We start from the raw sequence: 12906 nt of genomic DNA, 5'->3' as shown, positions 1-12906 counted from the left end.
TTGTTGCATCAGCCCCCGGTATCTGCTCAGGGCTCCCCTCTGGAGCCCCAGATGCTGAATGGGCAGAGAAGGGGCAAAGAAAAGCATTTAGGAACTCTGGCTTGGTACACTTATCTAGGAGAGGTAAATCAAGATGCTTGATATGAATCTCATTTCCTGCTGTATTATGATAATGATACACATTGAAGTTTTAGAATTGGCAGAGATTCCACCCAGATTAGACTATTAAGAGATACAACAATCTAGAAGATACCTCTGGTTCTCTATCCTTGTTCAAATCATTAATATATATATAATTGCAATCATTCACTAGTGAATTAACACAGTGGTAAGTTATAATCAAAGCCTTTTAGGAGCCACACAATACTTCAACCTAATCAGTGTTTTGTGTTTGTTTTTTACTTCAGACTTTTTTTAGTGGTTTTAGTAAGCATCTGATTGCTTGTTATCTTGATTTTATTAAAAGAGTCAATATCTTTTGCTATGATAACTTCTCATAAATCTTATTAGTTGCTCAGTATTTAGAATTATCAAGAAACATTTTTTAATTTAACAAAAATCATGATGTACATTGCATATTCTTGAAAAAACCTTTCTTTTTCTACTATTTTGGTCTTTGCAATTTCATTTTGTGATCAATCAACAAGGTTTGGCATTCTGTGTTAGACTGTGCCTTAGAAAGGGCACTGTATCCTATTAAAAAGTTTGGCTTCTTAACCATAACCCATAATCCCTTTATTTATTTCTGAAACTAATACTTTAGCCAGTAGTATTTACCAGCCTTCTCTATTACCAGAAAGGTGATGACAGTCAAGGTCCTCACCACTACATAGATTCATCTCATTGCGTTGGTCTGGGATTTCTGTAAGTAGACTCCCAAGCCTGTGCTGCTCTTACAGCACTGCTGCATCTATGTAAGATTTTTGACCTTAGATGGTTTTCTCTTAAGAGTCCAAAGGTGGGTTTAGTTCCCTCCACAAAGGCTTGTGGAAAGGAAACTTCATTTCCTTTTGATCATCTTTGATTTCTATAATTATACTCTTCAGTTTTGCCAGATTTGCTCAAGTGGAAACGGAAGTTCAAATCAACTGCCCAAATACTGCCCACTAGCCAAAAGAGTCCATCACCAAGAGTCCTGCTTCTAGTATTTTCCACAACATCCTATTTAAAGAACAAGATACTATATTCATTTCACAGGAATATAAGTCAGCGAAGAAGCCAATCAATTTGATGGCCCATGAATAATACACTCTTCTTGGACAGAATTTACACTTCCAAGGACAATGTGCAAGATATTTGTTTTCTGTGGCAATTTTCTAGTGCACCATGTTTTAAAGCAGGATGCTGGTGGTTAGTCACACTGTGAACTTAACTCTCTTGCTTCCTTTATATTCACACATCAAAGAATTCAGACCTCAAGAATCAGTAACTTCTTCATCCAATTGCTTCGTGGGCAGTTTTGCTTTTCTGTTAGGCAATTAAGAAGCCCTCTGGGACTTTTCTTTGCTCACCTGCTACAAAATCCTTCCCATTTTCATTTTTTTCAGTCTTTGTTTTAGCTTTTTGTTGTTTTGTCCTCTCAGATAGTTAATGCAACTATTGAGATGTCTTGTTTTTCTTATTTGCACCCACAGATTCATTGTGAATCAACATTAGTTCTCTTCCCTACAAGGGTTTTAGAGAGGTCACACATCTATCTCATCTTGCAGTTAATCAACAACTCTGTAACGAAGAATCGTTTAGTGTTGCTACTATAAACATATCATAGGAAGTTTAGGCATCTTCTAATTTGTGGCAAGATCATAATTGAGCTTAAATATTAATTATAAATACAGTTTAGTTATTTATCTTGAGTCACTGAGCTGCGAAAGAGTTTTGGTTTGAAATAGCTTCAAATAATGAAGTGTTGCTTCTTGGTACTTAAACACTGGCTTTAATCATCACGTCAGCAGCAAAGGGTCAGGCATCCAGGCCTCCAAGTCCCTGTTCACACTGTTTGCCTTATCAGCAACTGGCTGTTCTTTCTTAATAAAACAAGAAAAAAGATGACTTACTGCTGCCATAACTCACAGGCATTACTCACACTTTCTGAAAGCATGCTGTAAGGGCTTTGCTGCTTAAAGATTTCCTGGTAAAAAATGTCAGCAAACAAAAATCAATAAATCTCCTTCTATGACCGACCATTACACAGAATAAGACACTACTCTGTTCCTACACTTCAAGTAGCTTCCAACTGTGTCTTAAAGCCAAATTAGTTTAACTTTGACTCCAAGACAACCAAACACACCCAAGGCTCTAAAAGCAGCATGAAAAAAAGTCAACCATGAATACAAATAAATTTCCACTATTAAAAATGGGAATTCTTTCATATGATAAAGAGGAGTTTTTGGTTCCTTTGGCCATCAGCTTTCAAGAGAAAACTTCCCCAATAAAATAAAGGGGTGTCTTTTGGAGTTTCAATTTCGCTGGAATTTATACAACAAAATAACAGAATATTCAGAATATCATCTTCTAATTAAATCTAAATAAGATCAATTTCTAAAAGAAAAAAATCACTTGATGTTTCAGGAAAATTAAACAAGATTATACAAAAGTCTTTATCACACTTTTGGAATTTTCTATCCAATTTTCACATTTTCTTGCAGTTAGTAATACCTTCTTACTCATCAGTAAATGAAGACAGGCATGAATCATGCGTATCCGGTGTGATCATAGCAGATGTATTTATATACATAAAAATGTAACAGTTTATCCATATAATCTGTACCTCAAGATACTCTGCAACATATTTCCTATTGTACAGCCAAAAACAAGCTCAGTGGGAGACTTCATCTTCAAACTGCATGTTTCCTAGCAACTCTCTTTAAATCAGAGTAGCTTTTTAAAAATTTACATCAATCACTTGCAACTGTTGCGAATGCTTAAAAACATCTCTTTCATCCTGTGAATAAACAGTCAAATCAGACTAGCAGCTGCAAAAAGGAGTAAAAAGGAAAATCAGTTCAATGTTTACTGGAATTTGCTGGTGGACTTTGGAATAGTAAGTTGCTTGTGCCTTTTGGTTTTAAGCATACACATTTCAGAATAGCTATTGGTGAGATACATTGCTGTTTTTTACAGGTTTCAGCTGCCATCCACTGTTTCAAAGATCCACTGTGTTGCCAAGACTACTTTTCAAAGATACTTATGAGGTAGGCTTAGTTGCATTCTGACAATTTTAAAAGACAAATGTTGGTTATATTTGGTTTCATTACAACTAAAGCACTGCTTCTGTAGTCTTCAGATTGTTTTGAAAAACAGAACTCTTTTTTTTGAAACCTCAGTTTGCTGCCTGCTAATTATCAGTTGACACTTTTCATGCATGTATTTTCTGCAAACCCCAGTGGATCCTGAGACATGCAGCACCTACAGAACTCTCACTCAATGCTTAGTCAACAAAGGAGGACACATGGACATGTACCACCACAACTGGTGTATTGGTTCAAGCTGACTGGCCCCACTAGGAGGGATGAGGGATGGGGCAACGGGGTTACCCCCCACCCCCAGTGGTACAGAGCAACAGAGCAAGCTGAATTGCATATTCTACACCATGCTGATGTCACACTCATTGTATGACAGGAAAGGGGTTGGGTGGGGTTTATGGGACTTGTAATACATTCTACAGCTTGTAAAGTTTCCTTTTCTGGGATTTTTGTGTTTCTTCCCCAATTTCTGGGTGGGGTTGGGCCCTTTTGTTCTGCACAGTTTGTGGTGGGGTTCAAGTTCTGTATACTGCATATACCAGTACTTTAATTTTTCTCTCCTGACAGTAGTAAACTCTCCTTCTCTCAACTACAGCTCTGCCATCCAGGCCCTTTTTCCCCCATCAGTGTGTGGGGAGGAGGGGGCTTCTGAGGGCAGGCTGTTTTAACCCAGGACAACAGGCTTTGGATGAATCCCTTTGTCAAAAACTGCACCGCAGAGGCACCAGAACCCCCATTTTTCCATACTAATGAGAAAAAAGCACTCATGTTATGATTTCATTTAGATTGAATCAAGGTGGTTTGAGGAGACACGAAGGTAGGACAAAAGGCAGTAGTGGGATGAGAGGTTCTGGTTATGTATGAGCAGTGGGCAACCAATACACTTGCATGGCTCAATCACCAAAGTGTGTCCTCTTTTCTTAATAAATCCCATCTCTCACTGATTTTCTGTTTGTATGTTTGAGTATGGAGGTGTTAAATGTCACTACTGAGGTGGGAGCATGGGTTTATTATGATGCCCAGGTGCTCATTGTGGCAGTAACTGGACAGACTGGAGTGTGAAAGGGATATGAGTCATGGCAACTGGACAAGAGGCCACAGGTTGCAGATGCCCATGTACTGAGGGTGCCAGCAATTGCAGAAGTTGGAGTAGATACGTATGGTGGGTGTGTATGCCAGTGTGTAATCACCAACAGACATCTTCCTGGACTAGCCAGCAATTAGGGCAAAGAGGATCGGGGAAAGGTATTGGAGCCACTGCTGCCAGTAGCTGGGGATGCTTAGGGATCCTAGGTCAGGCCTGGGACAACCTGAATGCCTATGGTCAGGTACTGGAAGGGTCCACATTTATGTGTGTACAAAGATGATGAGGGTGGTGAAACACTAGAACATGTTACCTAGAGAGGGGGTAGATGCCCCATCCTGGAAATCATAGAATCATAGAATTGATTCGGCTGGAAAAGACCTCTAAGATCATGGAGTACAACCTTCAACCCAAGACCATCACAGCCATTAAAGCATGTCCTAGAGTGCCATATCCACACATTTCTTCAACACCTTCAGGGACAGCGACTCCAACACTTCTCTGGGTAACCTATTCTGATGCCTGATCACTCTTTCAGCAAAGAAACTTTTCCTAATATCCAATCTAGACTTCCCCTGGCACAATTTCAGGCCATTTCCCCTCATCCTATCACCTGATACTAGGGAGAAGAGACCAATCCTCACCTCACTACAACCTCCCTTCACATGGCTTTAGAGAGCAATCAGGTCTCCTCAGCCTCTTCTGAGGAGGAGTTCCCTAAGCTGCTCCTCAGGTGCTTCTCCAGCTGAGGCAAGGTGCTCTAGCACCTCTACGTCTTTCTTGTAGTGAGAGGCCCAAAACTGAAAACAGTATTTGGCCTCACCAGTGCTGAGTTACAGGAGCACAATCACTTGTCTACATCTGCTGATATAGGTGAGGAAGCTGTTGGCCGCCTGAGCACAATTCCAGCTCGTGTTCAGATGGCTTTCAGCCAGCACCCCCAGGTCATTTTGTGATGGGCAACTTTCCAGCCACTCTGCCCCAAGCCTGTAGTGTTGCATGAGGTTGTTGGGACCCAAGTGCGGCACCTGGAACTTCGTGTCCTTAAACCTCATACAACTGACCTTGGTCCATCAATCCAGCCTGTCCAGATCCCTTTGCAGACCTTTCCTACCTTCAAGCAGATCAACACTTCCACTCAATGTAGTGTCATCTGCAAACTTACTCAGGGAGCACGCAATACCCTTGTCCAGATAACTGACAGATATTAAAGAGAACTGGCCCCAATATTGAGCCCTAGGGAACACCACCAGTGACTCACCACCAGCTGGATTTAACTCCATTCATCACCACTCTTTGGACCTGGCCATCCAGCCAGTTTTTAACCCAATAAAGTGTCCACCTATCCAAGCCATGAGCAGTCAGTTTCTCAAGGAGGATGCTCTGGGAATATTCAAGGCCAGGTTGGACAGGGGTCTGAGCAATCCAATCTAGTGAAAGATGTCCCTGCTCGTTGCAGGGGGGTTGGAGTAGATGAATTCTAAAGGATGTTTCCAATGCAAATTGTTCTACGATTCTGTGATGCTATTTATGGATACATGCTATTTGCTCTAACAGGATTTTGTCCTGATCAGCCACCACACAGCGTCAGGCTGCTTGGGCTCTTTCAGTTTGCAACTGATGTTGCTCTCAATCTGATCTGCATGGCCAGCCACACAGAGATGTGTGCATGCACTGTGTGAGCTGCTGAGCACTGCTGCTTCCTGGTCCTGAGCACAGGGAGCTGCTGCAGCCTTGTGTCTCTAAGGCAACCAGATTTGGAAAACAAGGAAAAAGTACAATAAGATGCATCTGACCCTGAATTTTTACAACGCAGTGCAGGATTGGCTGCACAAGTTCTAAGTGTTTGACCTTTGTAATATATCTGAAAATGCCAGTATTTTATCTTTGTAAAACAATAATGTTTATTCATCTAGAAAGTAGTTTAAAGTGTAAGAATTACGTTATAAAAACCATGACTAAACAGTTTAGTGACTGAATCCAGAAACCCATTTTAGATCTCTTCTAAGAACTTACAAAGTCCATAAATAAAGCCAAAAGAGAGAAGCACTTGATTTTATACATCCAAGTCATTCTGCTTTGCTTTTTATTCTTAAATATCAAGGAAGGAAAAGTTAAATAAAAACCCAAACTGGTAACTGAAAGTGAAAGGCCTGACCTACTGAAGGGTCTGCAAATATTTAACACATGATGAATAATACGTGAACATAAGCAAAAATCACAGAAGGCACTCATCAGCAGACTGGTCTAAAAAACTGCATTTTAGGGATCTTGTTCCAAGCTTCATACTTATGTATGTATAGCTTTGTCAAGCAAGCCACCAAAAAAAAGGTAATTCCTAAAAAAAATACAAAATTGCATCAAAGTTGCAATGGTAATTCCATTGTAATAGCCTAATTTCAAATTTGCAAATGTTTTCTTTGTTGACTATTCTGTTGAACATAACATTCAAGCGTATTCTTTTACAACACACTGTTTCCATATGATGATAAGACAAGAAATTACAATAAATAAATTAAAATTTAAAAAGTAGATACTGTCTACTTCTTGATGCCTAACATTTGGATAAAACAGTACGATTAATATAATCATAGAGTCATAGAATTGTCAGGGTTGGAAGGGACCTCAAGGATCATCTAGTTCCAACCTCCCTGCCCAGAGGCAGGGATGCCTCACACTAGATCAGGTTGCCCAGAGCCACATCCAGCCTAGCCTTAGAAACCTCCAGGGATGGGGCTTCTATCACCTCCCTGGGCAACCTGTTCCAGTGTCTCACCACCCTCATGGTGTAAAACTTCTTCTTAACACCCAATCTGAATCTACCCACTTCCAGTTTTGCTCCATTCCCCCCAGTCCTATCACTACCTGACACCCTAAAAAGTCCCTCCCCAGCTTTCTTGTAGGCCTCTTTAAGATACTGGAAGGTCACACTAAGGTCACCTCGGAGCCTTCTCTTCTCCAGACTGAACAGCCCCAACTCTTTCAGTCTGTCCTCATAGGAGAGGTGCTCCAGCCCTCTGCTCATCCTTGTGGCCCTTCTCTGGACACCTTCCAGCACGTCCAGATCAGGAGGTCCAGAACTGGATGCAGTACTCCAGGTGGGGTCTCACCAGAGCAGAGTAGAGGAGGAGAATCACCTCCCTCGACCTGGTGGCTATACTTCTCTTGATGCAGCCCAGGATGCGATTGGCTTTCTGGGTCCAATCAGAGCCTTAATTTAAATGTTTAAATTAATTTATGTTTATTTGGGAGATATACATGACCAAAAGTACTAAACAAACAAGGGTGGTCATCAAAATTCTACTGTTAAATTCTCACACAGTATTAACTGTTCCAAGTTTTCATTGCCTGGCCCCTCAACTGAATGATAATATACTCATTACGTATGGGAAAAGGCAAGCACATCACCTGCAGACATTGTTCTACTCAGTAAAAGCCAAGAAATCAGTATATATTTGAAATAATCAGTATGTATTCTGATATCTTAGGTGGTATGTTAGTACATCTCCATATTAGGAACATCCACATATTAACATCTTTAAAGAAAATAAAGTTTAGATGCTTTAATCTGTTAACTTTTACACATACTTTCTATTATGCTTCTTTTCATCCTTCTTCCCTGACCTTTTCCCTGAAGTGTTCAACTTTTCTTAATTGCCTGAAATACTCAATTGAACTAATTTAACTAGAGAGGAATGTAAGGTAACTTTCACATTCAATTTATCTGTAAAAATCATCTGTAAAAATTACCTCCCTGATGTACAGCTGAATTGACAAGAGAACAGACAAATAATACTCACAGTAACCAGTATCAGAAATTAAAATAGCATCACCATCTTCATTGGCATCTCTCTGCTTTTATATTGATGGAGATATAACAAGACCATAGTCCAGCATGCATTATTAGTACATTAAAAAGGCAATGTGTAAGATGCTGCTATTTGTAACTACCAAAACCTGTTGCAGTATCACATTCTGCGGTCTGCTAATCCATCTGTCAAATGAATCATTATGACAATACAAATTTGGTCATTTGTTTTTTCTGTTTCGCAAAATATTACAAGAAATTATTTTTTAAATGTATAGTATTTTTACTGCAATATTAATCACGTTTTGAAACATTCTGAGAAATTTGACGGTCTCCTTCTTTGAATAATAAAATTCTCTTTACAGTAATAACAATCTGAAAAAGTCTTCTAATGGTGGAAACGCCTGCAAAATATTTGACTTACATAATTAAACTCACCAGGAATTTTGCAATGCACTTTCATATACAACTTTTTCTTTTCCCTAATACAGAGCAGCCCTAGGTCACAGCACAGACAGGTTCTGTGCTGATGGTATAACTGAATATTCCTTTCCTAAGATACTGAATTTTGACAGTAAGACAGTATTATATTAACTGAGAGATGGCATCTTACATTACTGTTTGTTTTGGTAGTTTATTTTAACGCTGCAATCTGTCTGTGGTTTTTATAGTAATCACAGAAATGCATTGGGAATTTTGAAGAGCTAAAATTTCAGCATTTGTGAGCTGTCACAAGATCCAAAGTCCAAACTTTTGCAGATCATTCTTTGGACTCTTAAGCAGAAACAAGATGACAAAGCATATAGTCCTGCCAGTATGGCAACTGAAGGATTTAAGTAGAAGAACAGAGGAACAAAGGAAATAATGCAATGGTTTAGGATCTCAGAACCAGGAAATCAGGAATAATTTCTGTGTGATCATTTTTATGTATGCATTTCAAAGCTGTTACTTTTCAAATTTAACTTCGTCTTTAACTTTCTTAGAGTAGAAATAGAATGGAGATCAGGTACTGGGACATAAAAAATGTTGAAAGCTACATGTCTGAAAGGGAACTTGTGTTAGGTTTTCTGTGGAAATAAAGCACTTTGTGATTGCTACGAAAAGATGAGCTTCAGAATACATGCAGCAAGCTTCACTCCAGGAGTACCAGCTCCCCTAACAGAGTGCATATCAAAGACAGCTTTAAGATCTACCCTAACAGTGAAGCTTCCTTTCTGTTTTTTCATGTATTAAAGCAGCACAGTGCATATCTGTTTGCTATGAGAAGACTATTAATTGTTTACAAGCTGAAGTTCTGTGGACATTTATAGTGGATAGAGAGGACCAAATGACAGTTCAAGCATCAGCAATAAAGTGATAAATAATGGAGGTTAATTTACCTCTTTGTTGTACATGAGAATTGAATAAATGCTAAACTTCCCATGTTTGACATGGTCAGATCCCCTTTGCTTGTTACTTACTGTAACATGGTTAAGACATAGACAAACAAAAAAGCTCTCTTTATCTATGCTATCATATTTGACACTTGAGATTACAGTTGAGGAGATTATTCAAGGCACACAGCTATACTCTTCCAGCAAATTATATTATTATTATTATATTATACTTGCCTACCTGTCTTATCAGAAGAAAAGCAATTAGACTGAGAGAAAAACCCTAAGACTTTCTTTCCTTTGTTTACCACTGATCTTCCTCTGCCTTGATATTCATTTTGCAGTATGCAGCATGAAGAAATCAGTTACTAATGTACAAGATCAGTATTCATTAAATAATACAATGCTACGTCTATAACATGTAACAGGTCAGATGGTTTCACTAATTGCTCATACTTTCTTCCACCACTATTTTATGCTTCATGGCACACCTAAACATTATTTATTTCAACACACTGTTAGTGCTTTGCAATTCGTATTTATCCTGAAAATAGTGAGAACCTACAGCAAAATCTAAATGTACTTGAATTAAATAGAGAGAAATGGCCAGGTGATGGTTTTAAGTGACCAACATCAAGAGGTCTGGGTCTCCACTACATTCTGAAATAAATGTGGATCACCTAATCCTCACAAATTTAATTTAAACCATTTAGGTAAAACAAAATACTAAAAAAGTAATAATTTACTGCTGTTAATACTAAAATAAGAGCAAAGTAATACATTTGCAAATCAAAGCTACAAAACAAGCTAGTGTCAAAATTAGACCTAAAATATCAAATCAGCTAAGTCTCCACATTGCCATCATATTATGAAGTAATTCTTTACATTCTAAGAAGGGTTATCTCAAAGTGGTTATCTGCTTGAAACAATGTAATGAATTTGGCTATCACTGGTACATATTTTGAAGATACTTTTAAAACCTTTGTATTCAAAACTGAATCTGTATTTTGAATATGGTTCTAAAGAGCTATTTAATGTTTAAAGCACAAACTTCTTGTTACTGATTCTGACAGCTTCATTATTCATTCTCTGAGGTATATAACCTCGTGCTCTTCCTGATTCCAAACAGATACAGGATAGATCTTAAAAAAAACATTCAGGTGAAAGAAGTCTGACCGTTCTTGTTAGTCTCTCACAGCAGGCATTGTAGAAGTTTTCATCAGTTCAAGAAGACATTTTAAAGAGTATCTTGTTAAGATTATATTTCAGGGTCATTTTGATTTTGATTTTCTAGTGTCTTCTCTTTCAGAACTTTATTGACATTCATGTTACCAGGCAGGAACACAACTGCACACTTCAATCAAAGCTCTGAAGTCTTGGGTATTTCCTATCTAATAAAACTAAAGGAAAGATGTGGAAAAAGAAAATGCATTTCACAGGACATTTTTGACCTGTTCAGCTGATACTTGTTATTTGGAAGTAAATTTAAAGTAATTCCTGCTGTACTTGCAAATGAAAAAAGTCTGGCTTTAAACCAGACCACAATTAACAATAAAGACAAAGCGGCCACAGTGTTTTGCAATGCTTAGAAAACCACAGCATTCAGGGCAGAAAGGAATAAATTATGGAGGTCATAAACCAGAATGGGTGTGCTCTGGACAGCAGCAACTCTGACAAGCATCTAGGGGATAGAGTGGACAAGCAATTTAACTGGGGTTTCCAGGACAGTGCTGTGGCTAAAAGAACTGTGTGACCTTTAGGGAATAAATGAATACGAAGCACAGTCATCATGTGAATTTGCTCATTAAAAATAATCAAATTTGTTTGGAACTCATGTTGGAACACTAAACAATTATGATGCTGGATGATATTTATTATAAGAGACTGAAAAAAGAGTGTGAAGAGATGCAAAATATACATACAAATAGAAAAGGAGTGGACAAAATGACTTATAGCAGCTTTCCCTGTTCAACCTGTCTGGCATGCCAAGCTGACAACTGAGGAATGTCCTGGCTACAGGATCTAAGTATGGGTTGAAAATACTGGAGACAAAAGGGTCCCTTAATCTATCAGAGAAAGGCACAACAAAAACAAAGGGCTGAACACTGACTTTGGAGAGATTTAGACAGGCTGTATGGTGAAATTTTAGCAAAGAATACAGCGACATTCCCAGTTCTTGACATCTTCAGTAACTACTAAAAGCTTTCTTCCAATGCATAAAGTACTGGACTAAGCACTGATGCAGCTGTTTGAAAACTTACCTACCTCTGAGCTCTCACAGTCTTTAAGAACTGGGATACAGAATGCAGGCTGCTGCTGATGTTCTGGCACAGTGTTTCCCCAGAGTGTGATCCTGTGTTTTCAGACTGGGAAGCCTTGTTCCTGTTCCCAAAGCCTGAACCTCCAGTTCTACTCCATTCACAGCACACCCCTTAAGTGCTTTCAGAAAAGCTCACAAATTAAGTTGCTAGGCTCCAGTGAAAGTTCAAAGTAGATTATTTTTTAGCAAGTAGCATTTTTTATCACTTCTAGCAAGCAAAAACCCTCCAACCTACTTCATGTCAGAATACTACAAATAGCTGTGGAAACTGCAAACACAGCTGTGACCAAGAGATCAAAACCAGAAAAGGCATTGATTGTAAAAAACCTTCTTGATAATAGCTACATCAGTAACAAAAGCTCTTGAGATGATACGGGGTTATGAATTATCTTGAAAGATGTTCCCTTCACACAGAAATAAAATACCTGCATGAAAAAGATCTTTACAAGCAGGAGCCGCTCAGCATTCCATCAGCAGCAAGGTTAAAAATAAATCTCAGTGTATTATGGCTAGGTGTCACTGCTTCTCTCTTAAAAAACAAGCTTCATGGTGCATTTTAAGTTTATACAATAGATCATATATCAAAGAGCTTATTTTGAAAATTTTTCATATTGATAACTTCAAAGTTTATTTAGGACTCTGCCTCCTTGCTTTTTTTTCCCTAAGTATTCTACCCATTCCCACCAATGCTTTTAGTGCTGACATTTCAAACCCCATTGCTCTAGATGAAATTGTTTACTCTCACACCTTCTACAATTTCACTCCTTCCCCAAACACAACTCACTTAAGTCTCATTTTTTATGTTCAGCCATTTTCGCCTATATTCAAGACATTCAGATGAACTGTAAGGCAAGCTTTGTGATATTCGTGTGACTTTTCTGTGAAGCCACTCAGATATTTTAAAATCTGCCTGAAAGGCATCTGCAGCATTTTCCTTAATCTCATTTAGTATATCCTAGTTTATTAAACTCCAGAAGGCATATTTCCACAGAGCACTAAGACACTGATTTCTGAGACTCCCTATGTCGTTTTTAAAGGCCTTTCATCTCATGGAGAAGATAAACTAATTCACAGAAGTT

Source organism: Indicator indicator, chromosome 3, assembly GCF_027791375.1.
Source record: "Indicator indicator isolate 239-I01 chromosome 3, UM_Iind_1.1, whole genome shotgun sequence".
NCBI classification, from domain to species: Eukaryota; Metazoa; Chordata; class Aves; order Piciformes; family Indicatoridae; genus Indicator; species Indicator indicator.
This window is presented reverse-complemented; position numbering follows the sequence as displayed.